Source organism: Ictidomys tridecemlineatus, chromosome 10, assembly GCF_052094955.1.
Source record: "Ictidomys tridecemlineatus isolate mIctTri1 chromosome 10, mIctTri1.hap1, whole genome shotgun sequence".
Taxonomy (NCBI): domain Eukaryota; kingdom Metazoa; phylum Chordata; class Mammalia; order Rodentia; family Sciuridae; genus Ictidomys; species Ictidomys tridecemlineatus.
In genome coordinates, this window is record NC_135486.1 from 10,306,437 (window position 1) to 10,325,641 (window position 19,205).

Consider the following 19,205-nt stretch of genomic DNA (forward strand, 5'->3'; position numbering starts at 1 on the left):
TTCTGGGCAGGTATTTACTCGGGTGGTGTCTAGATGGCCAGCTGTAACTTCACCAGCACCGTCCTGCCGCAGCCTACGCCTGGGCGAGTGGCATCTCGCACATCACCTTGGGGCCTGAAGGGGAAACCCAAATTGGCAAGGTAGCCCTCCACTCAGCACGAGAGATGGCTCAGGGCCCAGCGGCGCAGCAGCTCCGGTATCTACTGCGCTCAGCACCCCCCCCCCACCACACCGTCTCCCTCCCTCTCCGCCAACCCCACCCCACCTTCCAGAACAGCCCTGGGGCGGCCTTCTCCTCGGAACCATGCAGTCTTGTCAGAGTTCAGTGCCTCGTGGACCGTGGTCCTGCTGCTTTGTGAGTTTCGTGTACAGTGGGGTCTCTTTTGTACCAACAGATCACCTTGAAGAAAATGAAGACTACCTCTCTAGACCCTTGACCTTCAGGTCAGTGACAGACTGAGCTCCTGGTTCTGTGACCAGGCATGTCACTTGCTCAATTGGGTTGAAAGGGGAAACTGCATGAGGGACCCTCTTCTGAAGGAGAGCCCTCAGCATCCGGGTCTCCTTGTAGAAATGAGACCTCCTAACCATGATTTGTGTGTGGGTCCTTCTGGGTTTAAGCAAATGTCCACTGACATTTCTCCAGACTGTGAACACCATCAAAACCCTCCAAATAACAGGTGTCACCTGGGAAGGTCACCACAAGCTACCACTGACACCTTCAATACCTCAATCCCTTCAGGGAGAAAATTGAAACCCCATGGTCATCATGCCCAAGGAGGGCAAGTCAACTCCAGAACAAGACCAGCGGAAGGGAGGGAAGCCGGCCCAGGAAAGCAGGAAGGCCAGGAAAGGTGGCCCATGGAGACGTCCTGTTCTGAGTGGGTTTCTGTGAAAACATGTGCTGATATCCGCTGGAGACACCACAGACCGTCTCTCACAATTTAGGAAGCCAGGACTGTCCTTTGTTGAGAGCCACAGCCAAAGGGGCCCCAGCAAACTTCCAGCTGCCAGCAAGCTTCAGACTGCCCCAGCAACATCTAGCTGATTGGCTCCTCTGCGGTGATGTTCATTGGGCTGTTTCCCTGCCCTTCAGACTGCCAGCTGATGATTGGCTCACAGTCTGGCTTGGCACAAATCAGGAGCCACTTGTCAAAAAGAAACTAACTTTATTTTTAGAACTACAAACGCCAAACAAAACAGCTCCAGGGAAAAACCCTCAGAGCCCAACTGCCACCACCGGCTTCCACAAGCCTCTCTCCCCCACACCCGCCTTTCAACCTCCCACAATCCTCCTCCTCTTGAGGCCGATTGGCTGGGTTGCATGGGCAGAGCCAAAGAAGTCACCCAATGAGCAGCTCCGTGGAGGAGCCAATCAGCTAGATGTTGCTGGGGCAGCTGTGAGCCAATCATCAGCTGGCAGTCTGAAGGGCAGGGAAACAGCCCAATGAACATCACCGCAGAGGAGCCAATCAGCTAGATGTTGCTGGGGCAGTCTGAAGCTTGCTGGCAGCTGGAAGTTTGCTGGGGCCCCTTTGGCTGTGGCTCTCAACAGTCCTTGTGTTGCCCACAGGTAATTTGGCATTCCAGGCAGCTTGGAAGAAATGAATTTGATTGATATCTTATTTTGAAGAAACTGTCTCTGACTGGTTCAGCTCTCAGCTCTTTCCACGGAGGAGAGTTTCGCCGTGGTTTTCGAAGGGGACTTCTGGGCTGCAGGGGCGTCTGAGCATCTTCTGTTCACCAGGCTGGTTCTGCAGGTGGTGGCGCGTCTGAGCTGCTCGGCGAGGGAGAGGGCTAGATCTCCTCAGGGGCCGGGGCCCAGGCCAAAGCAGGGCAGAGAGAGAGCAGGCATGGGTCCCCTCGGAGTCAGTGTGAGGGAGCATGGCAGGAGCCCGGGCAGTTCCCAGCCAGGGGCCGTCGCTGGCCAAGGCATCTGCCAACCACATTTGGTTTTTGGCCACGAGGGAAAGGGCCTGGCGTGCTCTCATCTCCTGGCCAGGGGAAGGTGTGGCCCTTGATGCCTTTCCCGGGCATGGCTGGCTGTTTTTCTTTGTACTTTTTATTCATTGGCCGCCAGAACCCTTGAGTGAGGAAATGAGCCTTTAGGAACAACAACAAAAAAATCTCCTCTGTACATGGCATTTATGGACATCCAAAGGGTCTTTCCAGAGTTGGCTGGTGCTGGAGAGAGTGGCATCTCTGGGTCATGTGTGTCCTGCCCACGGCACTACCCACGTGCTGCCCCACGTGCCCCTGTCTGAACTTCCATCTCTACTGCGCTCCAGATCTTTCTGCCGATTCACCATCTTGTGCGAGGACCTTTCATGAGGCTAGGACATATGCTGGTCTCAGCACCTTCTCAGATGACTTTATTTCTTTTTGTTGGCTGTTTCCAAATCCTACTATTTTTTTCTACAAAGCAAAAATGAAATAAAATAAAAAAGTAGAATAAAGGTAAATAGATACCAACTATTGATTCATGTTTTTGACCAGATGGAAAATTTTGAACTTGACTGGATATCAAATCAAGTCCTACTGCACCTGTTTAACAAACTTTTGTTTTTTTAAAAAAAAATGCAATAATTTCTCTATGGAGCCAAGACAGTCTCTTGGCCAAGTGCCAGGAGGAGAAGCATCATGTCCAAGTGACCCAGCTGTACTCAGAGACCTCTGCTCCTTTCTGTGAATCTTGTCATATCACCCAAACCATTTCACCCCCACCCCAGGACACTTCTGTGGTCTGTTTTACCAAGAGAAAATATGCTCATGAATTGTCTCCCTAAGTCCAAGCTGGAATCACTTCTCAGAAATTTGGGAAAATAAAGATTTTTGGGGGAGTGGGGGTTTTGGAAATGAGGGTCAGACAGGAAAAGACACCCTCCTCCCTTTGCTGATTCCTCTCTGACAAGAGGAAGGCTGACTGCTGACCTTTTCCCAGTGTGATAGGCCACTGCGAATCTTGATGGAGTGACCTGGAAAAATGAATTGATCGCTTTCATTGATGTGCATAAAGAATGTGGCATTATGATCAGAGATTTTAAAAATTAGTCTTCATTATATGCTTCCTAACCCTGGATTAGGGGAGTTCTTTTAGTAAAATGGAGTGCAACAGAAGAAGATTGAAAATATATGTTTCCATTCTTAAGTGAAATCAATGTGAATCTTTAATACTATTTATTCAAAATATGTCACATTGAAAAAAAGTATATCTTTGGAACATCTCTGTGATGTTGTCCTCAGGGTCTATAGCTCAGGGCTGTCTCAGTCTAAAAATATTTCATAATTCTGATGCTGAGAGGACAGAGTATTCGGTCTGCAGGAGAGGATTCTGAAGAGAGAGACATAATTTCTTTCAATTACACCCAAGGGATGATGATCGCATGTTCTCTATAAGTAAAGATAAGAAAATGGGGGAAAAAAGGAATAAAGAAAATCTATAGTTAGATACAAGGAAGGAATTCCTCACAGTGAGTGGGCTAGACATTCAGGAGAACAGGGGTACGTTCTATCTTTCCTTCCAGAACTGTGTTTTACATTAGAAGACATCAGTTGACTAGGGAGTGCTTAGGGTTAAGTTTCATTTCCACATTAAGGAAAAATTGGCTCTTCCAACCCTCAAAGACTAAGATACACACACACACACACCATTCACCAATGTTGATGTTGTCAGGGAAAATCACCTTCTGTGAGGATGCTCTTCAAAATATGGATTCCATGGCCTGCTTTCAAAATGGTGGTTCAGTGATTGTGGAGTGGTATCTAGAAACCTCTATTGATGGAAGCATTTCAAAGCTTGCAAAGCTCAAGTGTAGAGTGAAGACATCTCACTTAGGTGCCAGGAGCCTGGGTTCCTGCCCTGGTCAGTCAGTCATTCATTACAGTGAACTTGTCAAGCCACAGCTTTCCAAAGAAAAATCCATACAAAGGCCCTGCTCTGCTGCCTTCACCTGGCCTCCAGCTTACAAGACACGCCACAGGGAAGGTTTCGTAAGGGAGATTTGCACGTTGCAAATCTGATTGAATATTCCTTTTATCAAACCTTACATCCCTCATTAATCACTCTCCTAAATTAATCAGAGAAGGCCTGCTCTTCTTCCAGCTAATTTTGCAGATGGAATTTCAAATCCTCAGATATTAATTAGGAGCCTGCCCTGGTGCATACCCATGACACCCAGTTCTGCCCCTTCCCACCTCTGTGATTATTCAAATCACCGAGTTTCTTTATCCTCATTTGTGCAAAGGGGATGCCTCTTCCTGCCTCCCTGTGGTCATGAGGAGGGAGTCTGGAAAGTCCCTGCCACCTTCCACGCACTTGGATCTTCTCACCTCCTTGGCCACTTCTCCTACAATCCAAAAGATCATCTTGCATTGGCGACAGAATTCTCCATTGTATTTGGCAAAAATCAGGTCAACAGAAAATTGCCCAGAATGAGCAGAATAAACTTTCTCCTTTCCCCAACAGCTCAACAGATACTCTCATTAAAAAGAAACACCCAGAAGGGAAAGAGCAATGCCTAACCCGGGTGGGCCACAGAATTCCCCCAGGGCTTCTGCCAAGTGAGCTTTCCAGAGCTCTTGAGGTCCGTCAGCAGATAGAACACCCCGCAATCTCCAGAGGGAGGCACCTGTAATGATGTTTAAAAGCAAACAAAGGTGTGCTCAGTGGGCTCCTTCTGGCCTGGACCCTGGAATGATTTTTGCATTCATTCTGCTAAGCAGAGACTGGGGAGTAAGTGGCTTGTTGGAGCTTCAGGGGCAGATGGAGAAAACTGACCCAGATTCTAAATGGAACTTTAAGAAAGAAAGATATCGAGCTGGGTGTGGCGTCACACGCCTATAATACCAGCTCCTTGGGAGGCCAAGGCAGGAGGACGACAAGTTCAAGGCCAGCCTGGGCAACTTGGCAAGACCCTGTCTCAAAATGAAAATACAAAAAGGACTGGGGGTATAGGTAGCTCAGTGGTAGAGCACCTGACCAGCGTATTGGGCCCTGGGTTTAACCCCTAATATCTCTCTCTCTCTCTCTCTCTCTCTCTCACACACACACACACACACACACACACAAATATAGGACATATAGTATCCTTAACCTAATCTGATATCCATAGAGAGCAGATGTGGCAGGTGTCATGGCGAATGCAGGTTTTCTTTCTTCTTGGGGAGTCCTTATCATATAAAAATGCACCCGTGGGTCTGTGCCTGTAGTTCTCAAAGAGCATGTAACACCAACAAGAATTGCCAATAATTCCTCTCTTATCTCAGACAAGCTCCATGCAATGGGGAGTGTCTGTGAAGCCTCAACCAGAGGGCACCTTCACAGGAGATGGTGGCATTCAGTGCCTGGGCAGTTACTTGTGAAATGCTTAGTGGCAGAAGTGACAGAGGTGGCCAGTCACTTCCCAGAGCCCAGGGCTGGGGAAGTAATCAGACCCAAGCCAACCCCCACACCTCACCTCCCTGTCTCCTGAGGTCTTTTCTGATATGCTCCTGCCCTGCCCTTCTCATGCCCTGCACCCAGTGCTCACAGCACCCACGGCGCTCTGTGAGCTCCCAGTGGCAGAGTTGAACACAGTCCCCTGCACCCATAGACCTGGCCTACACTTGCCGCTTTCAAATCTAATCTCACCTCACTTCCTTCACCTCACTTTGTTTGCTTTTTAAACATCATCACAGGTGCCTCTGGAGAGTCCAGGGGGTTCTGTTTGCTGAAGGGCCTGGAGTCCTTTTGCAGTTTGCAAGCCCTCCCAGCCATCCCGCTCCCACCCCTCAAACTGGGTAGGAACTTTCCCTCTGAGCTCCATCACAGCACTTAACTCATGGATGTACCCATTTATGTACATACCTTTCTCCCCCATTAAATTGGCATCTCTGGAAGGCAGAGGTCAGGCCCTATTCAGCTCTGTTCCTATCACCAGCCCCTGTTTAAAAGAGCACAATAAATCGTAACAGACTGACTGATCAGTTAGATCAATGGGTGGAAGAATGGATGGATGGATGGATGCATGGATGGATGCTTTCAAGTGCTTCTCAAAAGTAAAGCTCCTGCCCTTGCTTGTCTCCTCCTATTCTTCTCATGACTCTGCACTTAGTAGGTGGAGTAACCAACATTGTACTTCACATTTTTCTGGATCCACACTATTTGCAGTGAGGCGCTTGGCTGACAGATGAATCTTATTTGGATTAAATGCTCTAATCCCACTCCAACACCCACATGTATGAGGAGCAACGGGCTTGGCCACCTTCCGGTGAAGGACCCGAGATCTGCTGATAACTGTGCTTTGACTGTATGGAGCTCTTCAGACCCGACACGGGCAACAGCAGAGGAGCACAAGGACTGGCTCCTGATGGGGCTGTTAGTGAAGGCTGCCTTCCAGGTTTTACCTTTGAAAGGTGAGAAGGGTTCTGGGAAGCAGCATAGCACCTGTTTGCAGTTTGCAAAATAGACAGTTTTAAATGGAGAGAGAGGTTTCCTTAGAAAAATAATTCTGTGGGAGAAAAAATGGGGAAAAATAAGAGGGAGAGCAAGTAAAGGAGAGCATTTGATGTTTCTAGGAGAGGCATTCGGCTGTGAGGGGTCTTTCAGAGTTGTTGGAGACAGTGGCTCAGGCCCACTGCCTTTGTTTGAGGGGCTGGGAACTCCTTCGCAGGTCTTTGTTGAATCATCCCCCCCCCCACACACACACTTGTTAGTTATTACACCTTGCAATTTGTAGTTCTCCAATGAGTATTTGATGTCTATTTATGGGGCATTCAGCATTGTGCTGTTTGGGGCCATATAGAAAATGTAAGAGGCACATTTGTGTGCCCAAGTTGTTTACAGTCTTACAGAGGAAGCAAGGCCATTTGTGGGCAGCAAGCATGAAAACAGCAGAATGTGATGCGAGTAGCACAGTTTACAAGTGCTCTGGACAGAGGCTCATTCTGCATATTAGAATCACTTGGGGAACTCTTTTTTTGTACTGGGGATTGAACCCAGCACTGATTCATACCCTCAGCTGTTTTATAAAAATATTTTTAAATTTTAATACAGGTCTTTTAAAATTGTTTAGGGCCTTGCTAAGTTTCTGAGTCTGGCCTCAAACCTGTAATCCTCCTGCTTTAGCCTCCGGAGTTGCTGGGATTGCAGGCATTGGCCACTGCACCTGGCTTCTTGAAGAATCTTTAAGAAGTATTAATCATTGTTCATACCCATATCTGTGACATCAGAACCTATGGAATAGAGACCCAGAAATCAATATATCTTACTTTCCCAGGTGATTCCAAAGTATAGCCAAGTTGGAGACACCATGCTGAAGAAAGATTAGCACTAACTGAAAAAGTTTGAGCTCCCTGTTCATCAGTTTGCAATCTTAGGCTAGCCAATGGACATCTTTGGGCCTGGCTGTTCCAGAGATTTCTGTAAGCCCTAGGGTACCTTATAGCCCCAAATGCTTAGCATAATGACTGACATATGGAAGATACTTATTTGAAAGTGTAGTATATGGCGAGTTATTTACCGAACCTGCAAATGTAGTTATTAATAATGGTACTATCTGAAAAATAAGTGGTAATAGAAGTACTAATGGTCATGGTAACTCAGAGTCCAGGGCACACAGTACAGAGAGCCCTGGTGTTTAAAATAGTATCTGTACATAATGGTGCTGCAAACATTTGTTAAAATGATAAGTGCCTTGGGTGGGCTGGAAGAATCCAGAGCAAAGCTTTTTAGTTCACCTTGGGAATTTGCCTACTCTGTTGCTTTAGTCTCTGTCCATCTGCCCATGTACTGAGATGCCAAGCCAATAAGGCATATGGCAGAGGTTCAGAAAAATGCAGAGGATGTGTAGGGTGGGGTGGAGATCAGGGGGCAAGGAGTCCTGGAAAAGAAGGAAGAAGAGGGTTGTGACAAAGACAGGGCAAGGAGCTGGGAGGGGTCGGGAGGGCGAGACTGACTGCAGAGGTGTGGGCCCAACAGTTCCAGGGGATGAGACGACAATTGTTCTATGTTAATTCAGAAGTCCAAGGACAGAGAGCAGACGGAAGAGGGGTTGGACCTGTAAACCTGAACTAATCAGCCATGAGAATTCAACTGGACGCTGCAGCCCACCCAAAGCCTGCCTCTTGGAAAGTCCAAAGGTTGTCAAATGGCCCCCCATTCCTGAAAAGCCTGGGCAGGCAGCTCCTCTGGGCGGAGCATGAACCCCCGGAGCTCCACTGCCAGAAACGCGGGCACACTCGCTCGGCCGTCTGGTCCACAGTCCCAGCAAGCACAGTCAAACTTTATGAGGCTTGTTACAAGCAAATTACATGGGAAACTGCGAGGACTGGAGAGGGGGCTGCAGCGGGGAGCTGGGTGCACTGCCGGGAAAGGGGAGCCGGGAAGAGAGGCTGGGCACAGCCCGGTTAGAGTGAGGCAGAGCCCATCACCGAGCAGCTGGCAGCTCCTGCCTCCAGAGCCCAATTTTCCAAGCAATGACTTGAGTGTCCACACCTGTACTGGCTGAGACGGAGGCCTCCCGCGGCAGAGTTAATGGGGCGGGCAGGACCCAGGAATGCTTTTGGCCACAGCACAGACTTCTCAGCCCCACCTTCTCTACTGGCTGAGCCTGCTCCTCTCCAAGCTCCAGCCAGGCCTCCTGCTGCTGAGGTGCGCAGATGCCTCTGGCAAGGCCGCCTGCAGGCAGAGAAGAACCCCAGTGCTGCCCCCTCTCCCTGGGGTTCACCCCCTTCCCCAATAGCTTCCCTCCCTTCCCAGTGTACAGACCCCCAGAGGATTCAAGACTTGACTTCTTTCCCTATGAAATATAAGCTTGGATGGTTCTGACTTCTTTTTTGGCTTCTCCTGGCACTTTCTGCTGGAAACAAACTAGAGATGGGGCAACTAGGAACATCCCAGAAGCTGGAATTCCTATAACTCCTACAGAAAGAAGCAAAAAAAAAATTTAAAAATGCATATATGATATTTTCTTGAACTCTTTCCATGTCAATTGCTGCTAGGAGAGTCTCCAAAACCAGAGCTCATCTCCCTTCATTGCCTGACTTGTGCATGTGCACACACACACACCCCTAAGTGAACGCATGCTCACTCAGACTCTCACTGAAACAACCATATTGGAGTGCTCATCTAGGCCTTAAACATTTTGGACAATTTAGGAGAGGGACTCAGGGCGAGTTCAGTCTGGGCAGAGGTTTGGATGGATACCTTGGCTCAATCTGAGTAGGAGGCCAAAATGGAGAGAGGCGATGTGAATGTCGGTACATAAATATCCCCCGCACAGCTGTGGGTAGTTCAGACCCTGGCTCCATCCAATGGGAGCTCCTTAAGCTCTCCCACTAATGCAGGAAAAACATCCACTTAACAGGCTTGTCCAAACAATTCCCTTTTTAATTCAGACATGATGAACTGCAGGGGAGAAGCAGAGCCCCAGGGCTGTCCGCCTCAATACCGTCACTCCTGACGGGCACCGAGCCACAAGGTTCACCTCAACGGTCCATTAAAAAGCCTGATGGGGAAAGGGTACTTATGGTCGGGTTACAGAAACAGGTGGCACGCAATTAATGCCTTCCCCGTTGCCCCGTCCTGCTATTTTCTCTCCTTCCCGACACCCACGTAGCAGGCGCGGGCAAGCCCAGCGCCATCTCTCGCCTTCACTTAGCTTCTCCTTCGCAGGCTCCTCTCTGCCACCCACCCACCTCCTTGCACATGCTCCCGTTCACAATGGCTCCTGGAACCAGATCCCCCTGGTTCCTCACGTGCTCACTCCCCCTCACCTCACTGCTACCCCCACAGCCTCCTTTTCTCCATCCACGTTCTTTCCAAATTAATTTGCTGCTTTATTTCTGAACTTGAACCTGTCCCCATCTTCCTTTCTCAAGAAGACTTTCAGGAGAAAAAAAAAAAAATACCTTCGCCTCTGCCCCTTCCGGAATCCTACCTTCACCACGGCTCATCTGTCTCCCCACCTCTCAGTGGCCAAATCTAAGCCCCGGGCCCTTCCCCGCACTCCCAGGAAGCTTCTTCACGAGGCAGTCTTATAACTATTTTATTGCTTCAGCTCTCTTTCAATATATTCCTGTCCTTCCAACTGCACTAGATTCTCCTGAGTTAAAAACCTGTCTCTGGGTTATGTAACAAGTTCCTTGGGGAATATATGAGGATTCAGCCACTTAGAAGTAAAGCAAACTGCCAAAAAAAAAAAAAAAAATCCCACATATATGCACATACACATTTTTAAAATGGTTAGTTCACACAGGAACCTAATTAAAGGAAGATCTGGTTGGTGGAAAGTGGTGGAAATAAAAACAATTCTAGGCTGGCTAATGTTAGTTTCTTGTCCAACAGTCACTTTGCAAGTGCTAACAGGGTAAAAAATGCCACGGGGAAAACACGCATCTGTGAATTCCTAATACATGTCACGAGCTACAGAGGGGTGGCAAATACTGTAGTGCTCACCGAAGCCATGCAGCCGGGATTCCACAGGTGTAATTAATTAGCCAGATTACCTACACCCTGTGATGGGACCTTCAATACCGTGAAGTTTAATAACACTGCATATCACACAGTGATTAATACCCCTTCGGTTTTTCAAATATGGCGGTGCTGTGCCTATCATTTGTAAGATATGGAAATCATTGTAACACATTTCACACATATTTCCATAAATAACTTTTTCTGTGGTATTTCAGAAACTTGGATGTAATCCGCATATGATTGCTCAAATGAAACCGCATGTACATTGAGTTCAACCAGTAGGCTGGCTTCCAAAGGGAGCAATAAGGGGTGTACAGGAGTCGTGCAGGTGGCTGAGGGGCTGTTCAGAGCGAGAGGCCTAACAGGGGAGGTCTCTCTCCACCTGCCTTTGCAGCCGTGGCCCTTGCGCCAGAAAAGAGATGCAGTAACAAATGATTGCTAAGTGCTTCTTGCTGGGGAAAGTTTAAACCCAGTTTACATACTTCTGTTTAAGATACTGTCCAGAGCAGGGGTCCGCATATTATAAATCTGCCAGGAAAGGGCAGATGGGGAGTATTTTTAGTTTTGTGGGTCCCTGTTGCAATTGCTCAACCCTGCCATGGTAGCGCAGGGACTCATAGACAATAACCAGCGGGCGTGGCCGTGCTCCAACAAAACTTTATTTATGGACCCTGACATTTGAAATTTTATATAATTTTCACAAGGCACAAAATATTTTTTTTCTTTTTTTTTTCAACCATTTAAAAATACAAAAACCATTCATAGCTCGCGAACCAGACAGAAGCAGCCGGCAATCTGCCCCTGATCTACTAGAGTTTCACTGTGGATAGTTTCTGACTCTTGCAAGTCTCCCCTGCCCTGCCTCCTCCACCTCCTTCATCTCTCCTGTCTCAACATCTTCCTGTCACTGCCTCCAAGAATTTTCATGGGTTTAGGGCAGCGCCCTTGAAGGACACAGTGCCTCTGTGGTTCGGGTCCACATTTCATCTGTGGGGCTCATGTCTAGGGTGGAGGTGTCTGGGACTCCCTGGAGGAAATTTCACTGAGAATGCCTTTCTTTCATCAAAGAAGCTGCTTCTCACCTACAACAGAGGACAAGAGAGACTTTTTTCCTGGATGGAAACAACAATCCTAAACTTGGGGAGGGACGGGGAGAAAGTCTTCAAACACTAGCGTCTTAGCTGTTCCTTGATGTTTCCTACAACACAACCCAGTCAATCCCTGGGGTACTTTGTGGAGGGGTATGAGTTTATCATTTATTTGAGTCCATGAATAATAGGTACTGACTACCACTCAGGTACCCCCATCACAGTTCCCCATTGGGGGATCTCCAGAGTCCACTTCAACGTCCACTCCTCACCTGGCAGTGGGAGATGTCTTAGTCTGTGTTGTGCTGCTAATAACAGAACACCAGAGACTGCCTAGCTTATAATTAACACTGATTATTTTCTCATGGTTCTGGAAGCCATGAAGCCCATGGTCAAGGTACTGGCATCTGGTGACAGCCTCTATCACATCTATCGTGTGGAAGAAGGCAGAAGGACAAGAGCCCAAGAGAGTGAAACTGCTCTCATGATCCCTTTGCATAATGGCATTAAGCTGTTCACGAGGGCAGGACTCTTAGGACCCCAACACCTCCACTAGACCCCCGTCCAACACCAACCCTGGGGATTAAGTCTCCAACACATGAATTCTGGGGGACATATTCAAAACATGGGGTGAAAGGGCGGACCTCAGGACTGGCCACATCTCCCTTTCCAGAGATGGAAAAGGAAGTGGACCTCCCAGGATGTTGAACAGGAATGAGGCATGAGGAACAATTCTGCCTGAAGCCAGCCTTCATTTCTACAGGCTAGGAGTGTTTGCCAGAGCTAAATGACCTGGGAGGCTCCAAGCAGAGTGCTGTATTATCCCCAAACTACAGAGAGGGGCACTGAGGTTCAAAGCCAGGAAGTAATATGCCCGAAATTGGAACTGGAGATTCAGTGTGGCAGAAAATCAAAATGATTTCTCTGTGTTCCATGTCCTGCGTGAGTAGGCATTACTGTGTCTTCAGTGGGTGAGTTTCTACAGCTATAACTTTTGCTAAAATGCAGCCACATCAACTCATTCAATGTCCTACTCCAAGCATTGCACACTTCCACCTCTCTATCCTAGAACTGGATCTAAAACCAGAAAAACTATAGAATTACCAACAAGGATGCCTTGTAAATAAAAAATGCAGTCTTGCCCAGCTCTTGAGCTCTCCTCCCCTGTGTGACCCATGCTCCCTGCTGAATGATCCATACTCACATAGAAGCCAATAAGCAAGAGAAGGTTAAAGTTTAACCAGGTCCACAGAATTTAAAAATCTATCTGCATAGTCTAATACCATGCAAGCCCATACTCTCCCTCCAACTGGCTATTTTTAACTTTATCAGCAAAACCACTGCTGCAACAGAGCTATAAGATGGGCAGCTGTGAAGGGGTGCACCAAATCACTCAATATGCCTTTTCCCTGTAAAGAGACAAGACAAGCATCTTTCCTTTGCCTGGGAAACTCACCTGCCCAACAGTCTAGAATTCATGACAGCATCCAACAACTGGGCAAAGCTAGAGTAAAACTGTTGGAAAACCAATAATGCCATTGCAAAAAGGTCAGAATGGATTTACTAAAAGCTTGCATTATGTGGGCAAAAGGCAGGAATCGATGTAAAAAATAAAATTGATATGTGGAAAGGGATTATGAGCAGCCAGTGTCTCGTTACTGTGAATCAAAACCCAGCCATATGAAGAGTATCTGGGACTGCCAAGGCTCATCCAAGAGAACTCCGGCCGGAGTTCATAATTATATTCCTCTAAAGTATGAATTATATATTAAGCAAAGATTCTCGAATGTTTCATAAACCCAATCATCAAAAGCCAACTGTTGACCTTGTGTGTTTTCCTTTGTAAAGAGCCAGAACATATGGTCAGTCCAGAAGCCCAGTGTCTAGGATTCTGGGGAAGGGGGTGGAAGATGCCCAAACCACAGCTTAAAAGAGGCCTTGCAAGAGACCTAAACAGAATCCTGTCTCATCAACTCCTTAAAGAAGGGTACCACTATTTAAGTCCCTAAGGAGAATATTTCAGAAGCTCCTGGCAGTGACTATTTCAATTGATTCCAGCTCTTCAGAGCCAGTAATGAAGACAATGGCACCCGCTCCCAGGAGGAATGCAGACAGACCACTGCCAATGGACTCCCTTTCATGAATTCTCACACGTCCTCATTCACAAACACTTATTTGAACACCTATTCTACAATGGACTTTGCAGTGGGGGCTGTGGAGACTGCAAAATAAAAATAAGAGCACAATCCTTGCCATTAGTTTCCCTCCAGTCTAATAAGGAAACAGATATAGAAACAAATAACTATAATACAATTGGATAATGCCTATGAGAAAAGAGATACATAAGAGGAATGGAACTTGCAGCCAGCTCACTAGGTGACTTGGGGTCAGATTATTTATATTATTTACACACAATAAAAACAGAGAGAGAGAGAGAGAGAGAGAGAGAGGAACAAGTGCCTTCATATCCCTGGGAAGCTGAGGGAAAACTCTGGAAGATGACGTCTCAGGTTTCTAGAAAGTCTTGCAGGCCTGAGGATGTCTGAATAAGAGACAGCACACAGGGGTGTGGAGATGCAAGAAAGCAACTGCTGACAATAAAAGGCTTCCTGAGGGCCTCAGCAAGGTGGGGCCCTCCTCTGGACAGCACCTCCCACTAAGGAAATGACTGGTGGTCCTGCTGCTTCCCTCCAGCCAGAAGCTCTGGCCCCACAAAGTCCACCTCCCGCAGGTCCATGTATAACCCCTCCTCACCTGCCTTTCCTCTCTTACGTGTTCTGCATCCTCACCAGAGATCATCCCAGGGGAGTGACAGATGACTGGATTTTCAGCCAGTAACCAGAGACCGGCCAAGCACTGCTGCAGCAAAACTGGCCTCCACTTATAGTCTGGCCCACAGCCAGCCGGGGGGACACGTTCCAAGGTCCCCAGGGTCCAAGCATATTTCACTGCTGCTATGTCTAACCCATCCTCCTAGATATTTGCTATTTCTGCTGACTAGAAAAATGGCATTTTGAAATGTAGTCTGTTGTACTGGGAAAAACAATGGATTAGGACAGAAGAGCATGGGATTCTCTGCGGGTCCACCTTTAATTAGCTATGGCACTTCTGCCACATCCCTTAATCTCTCTGAACCTCGGTTTCTACACCTTTAGGACAGATGGAGTAAGTGACTTCCAACGTCCTTTTCAGCTCCAAGATTTTCAGTGTCACTGTTACAATGGGCAGAAGCTGTCATGATACTGAGTTTGGCCAGGATCGGTGGCATGGAAGATGATTCTAGAACAAGAGTTGGCAAACTTACATACAGTCCATGGGCCATATCTGGCTACAGCCTAGACATTAAGAATGGTTTTTATAATTTTGTAGTGGTGGGTTGTAAGTTTAAAAAAAAGAATATGTAACAAAGATTATATGTGGCTCACAAAGTTTAGGATATTTACTATCTGGTCTTTTACAAAAAAAAAAAACAAAAAACAAAAAAACTTTTATTGACCTGTATTCAGACTTCAGGCCTTAGTTATTTAATACTCTGTAGCAAACAGTGTTTCCTAACCCTGCTTCAGCTCTGTGGAGACACGCCTTTTCTATATTCTTCTCACTGAGAGGTAGGTCCGGGTCTGTCCTTTCCCCTTGACTCTATCTTTGCTTTGTCCTATAAGCTATTGAACAAGTGGTGTTAAGCCAGTTTGGGGGCCTAGGCCTTGTGTAAGTGGCAGTTTCCCCACCCTGTCTCCTGCGATACTCTGCCAGTCTTGGGTTGCATCCCTAGAAAAGTAACAAACTATGAAGTAAAGCCACCATGGACTCTTCCAGACCAGTTCATCTGCTGGCTAGATGTCCCCCAGGGACCTCAGTCAGCCCCACACAGAGCAGAAGAACTGTCTAGTCAAGCCCTGCCCCAATTCCCAAATACCCAACAAAATCTTGAGATATAACAAAACAGTTGATGTTTTGAGGCTCTAAATTTGGGGGTAGTTTGGTTCACAGCAATAGATCATTAGACAGAGTCAGAGTGAGGGGTGCATATGAAATGTGCAGCAAGCACCCCTTCTGCTGCCCTGGGTCTGCATTGTCATAAGGACTTCCCATGATCCCCACATCAAACAAGGCTGGACGTGCTTCTTCATCCTGGCCCTGCTTTTGCAGTACGAGATTCCAGGACATGCTTGGGATCGTAAAAGAGCTCCTGGACCCTCCAATGTACCTGCTGGGGAACCTAGACTCAGCCCACATACAGCCCACTCCCTGTGCTACTCACCCTCCAAATACAGAACTCCTTTTATGAAGAGAACATGCCCCAAAACAGCTGGGGACTAGATTGATTTCAAGGTACTTAAAAGCCCGGGTTGGATAGTGCTAGCACCTAGCCTAGCACCTAGCCTAGCACCTACTCAGGCATAAAATAGCTTCTCAATCTGTTTAGTGGTTGAAAATAAGCAATGATTTGCATAAAGTTATTCATCATGTTTTATGTGAGAGCATGGTACTGGTCTATATAGATTGTCTCATTTAATCCTCATAATAATCTCAATCTCATCATTAGCCTTTTCTTAGAAATAGCAAAACTATTTTGTCTTGATATGGCAAAATAGTTGATGTTTTGAGGCTCTGAGTCTGACAAATACTGTTTGACTTCAGTGCTCACAGGGGAGGTACCCATTGTCCCTACCTCTGAGGGGCTCTGAATCTCAAGAAGCCCGAATGTAACTGCACACCTGGAAACATTTTGCAAAACAGATTATGTAAGTGCCCAGCTCTGTCAGCAGAATTCTGTAGGATCCATGAAAGCTATGAGTTCACTATTGTAGCATAGCAAATACCACACATTTAATGGCTTAAAAGAGATTGACTTACTTGCTCCCAGTTTGGTGGGTCCAAAGTCCAAGCATGTTATAGCTGGGTTCTCTGCCCAGGGTCATCCAAGGCCAAATTAACTAATCTTTTTTCTCCCGTGGAATGCAGGGGCTTCTTCCAAGATCACATGGTTGTGGCAGAATTCAGTTCTTTGGTGCTTAGAGGACTGAGGTCCTTTTTTCCTTCTTGGCTAACACCGGGGGCTGCTCTCAGACCCTAGAAGTCACCCACATCGGTTATCGCATGACCCTCTTGCTTGAGTCAGCTGTTTCAGTGTGACCAGGACACCTGACAAGAACAAAGTAGAGGAGGGAAAGTCTATTTTGGCTCAGTTTCAGAGGGTTAGTCCATGGTCGGCGGACTCCCAAGCTCTGGACCCCAAGTAAAGCAGAATCTCGTGGCAGAAGGGCAGGTAGAGGGAATGTTTTAGTCAGCTCTTTTGCTGCTATGACTAAAGGATCTGACCAGAACAACTATAGAGGAGGGAAAGTTCATTTGCGGCCTCACAGTTTCGGAGGTCTTAGTTCATAGAAGGCTGGCTCCATTTCTCACGGCGCACCATGAGGCTGACTATCATGGTGGAGTGTGTGGCAGAGGGAAGCAACTCACATCATGGTGATCAGGAAGCAGGGAGAGGGTTGTCCACTTGCCAGATACATACATATATATATTCCAAAGCCACGCCCCGATTCCCACCTCCTCCAGCCACACCCACCACTTCAGTTATAGCTCAGTTAATCCCTACCAGGGAATTAACTCACTGATTGGCTTAAGACCCTCACAACCCAGTCATTGTTCCTCGGAACGGTCTTGCATTGTCTCACACATGAGCTTTTGGGGGACACCTCACATCCAAACCCTAACAGGAAAGCAGCTCAGGACATAGCCGTCATGAAGCAGAGAAAGAGAGCTCCACTCACCAGGGACAAAACATAAATTCTTCCATTGTCTCACACATGAGCTTTCGGGAGACACCTCTAATCTAAACCACAACACTCTCCATCCTCAGTGCCAGCCATGGACATCTTCCCTGAGGTCAAGTCCCCTTCACTGCCAAGTCTTCAGGAAAAGCTCAGTCTGGTTTCAGGGTCCACCTGATTAGGTGAGGCTCCACCAGGATACTCTCCTCCACGTCACCATTTGGCATATTGATTGCATTTACAAAAGCCCTTCAGAGTAGCACCTGGATTTAAGGCTCCCGGATGACAACGGGGAGAAGGTGTTCATACACTCGGGAGGGGGCTCTCAGGGACCATCTTCGAACACTGCCTACCATGTCAGCACAGGGTTGTCCTCTTGCAAAGTTGTTGTTTCTCTCTGTACTCAGAGGTCCCAGAAGAGAGGATCTGATTATGCAGTAATTTTTAATCTGGGAGTGGGGTTTGGAGAGCAGGGAGTGCAGGCCCAGAGACAATGACTGTGCATGCTAATGTGCTGTACAAAGGTAGAGGCTGCAAACAGAGGTCCCCCATGCTAGCTCCCCATCTTTCTCCTCTTAATAAGGTCTCTGTGGAGATGATTCACTCCAGAGGATATGAGCTGGGCAGGGTCCGCCTCTGCCTTTCCCCACAGCCCTGTGCTCTCTGCACAATCTGCTGGTTTTGCAGTTGAAGTTGATTACTGAATAATGAATTATCATTCTTTTTTATTTTTTTATTTTCCAACCCTCTTCAAAAATGTGCTGTTCTTTTTTTTCTGTTTATTGAGGCTCAAAAATGAAAAGAAAAGAAAAAAAAAGATTCTTCTTTTATCCGGAGGGGAAAAACACAATCTTACCTAAAAACCCCATTTTGGTCCTGGAGACAATAGTAATGATTGTTTTAATTAATATGATTTTCAATTTAGAGCCATTTCATTTTTTTCTTTGGCTTGACAATAATATCTATAATGAAACAAAGCTTCACTAGATAATTCCAGAGGCTCCTGCCCTCTTGGAGAGCTGCATTCCCTGCTGCAGAGGGGTGGGTGGGTGAGGAGGGGCTGGAGATGGCCTTTGTTCCGGATGAAGCTCGTTTCTGTGTCAGAGACTGGAGACATTCTCCAAAGTCCTTGGCGGGTCGCAGTAAAGAGATGCAGTATAACCCCTGAGCCCCTCTCCTCAGCTTGCAGATGGCCACCTCCTCCCTGGCCCCTGCAAGGCAGGCCCTAAGGCTTGTTAGGTCCTAACCTCTTCTTCTTGGAAGGACACCAGTCCTGTTGGGTGAGGGCCCACCCACACCACTTCAATTATCCTTGACCCCCTGTTTAAAGACCCTGTCTCCAAACACAGTTCCCTTCTGAGGTACAGGGGCTGGGGACTTCAGTGTGCTAATGGGGGGCTGCAATTCAGCCACAGTGGCCACCCACACTGATATTTGATGGCATAGGGGGGAGCACTGGGGTTCCCAGACAATGATGCATTTGAAAACCGCCCGAAGGTGACTTCCTGAAGGCGCACCCAGGACAGCGAGCATGCCACGTGCTGAGGGAAGGGGGTCCCAGGGGCTGAGTCAGTGGTGGGCAGAGTTAAGGGTCCTTCTCCAGAGCTGACACAAGTGCACAACCCCCTCCAGGCTCCATGGCAGGGGCTGCAGATCTTTTGTGAAAAGGTGTGTGTGTGTGTGTGTGTGTGTGTGTGTGTGTGTGTGTAGCGCAAGCATGAGGTGTGTGAGCATAAAAGTGTGTGTGAGCATAAAAGTGTGTGTGAATGAAAGTGTGTGTGTCTGTGTGTGTGCCTGTGCACGTGTGCATGTGTTTGTGAGGCTGGAAGAACCCTGACACAAGCCAGGATGCCTGAGCACCTGCTCCACTTGGGCAGGGGAGGAGCC

At 47.5% G+C, this 19,205-nt stretch overlaps 1 long non-coding RNA gene across 1 annotated transcript in view; it reads right to left on the reverse strand.

Annotated features, from left to right (window-relative positions):
• LOC120887484 (uncharacterized) overlaps window positions 1-17,020 on the reverse strand; it is a 33,661-nt gene extending 16,641 nt beyond the window's left edge. Inside the window, exon 1 of the long non-coding RNA XR_013426389.1 lies at window positions 16,399-17,020. This is a non-coding gene — a long non-coding RNA (uncharacterized LOC120887484). The remainder of the gene's footprint in view (window positions 1-16,398) is intronic.
• Window positions 17,021-19,205: the final 2,185 nt, after the last annotated feature.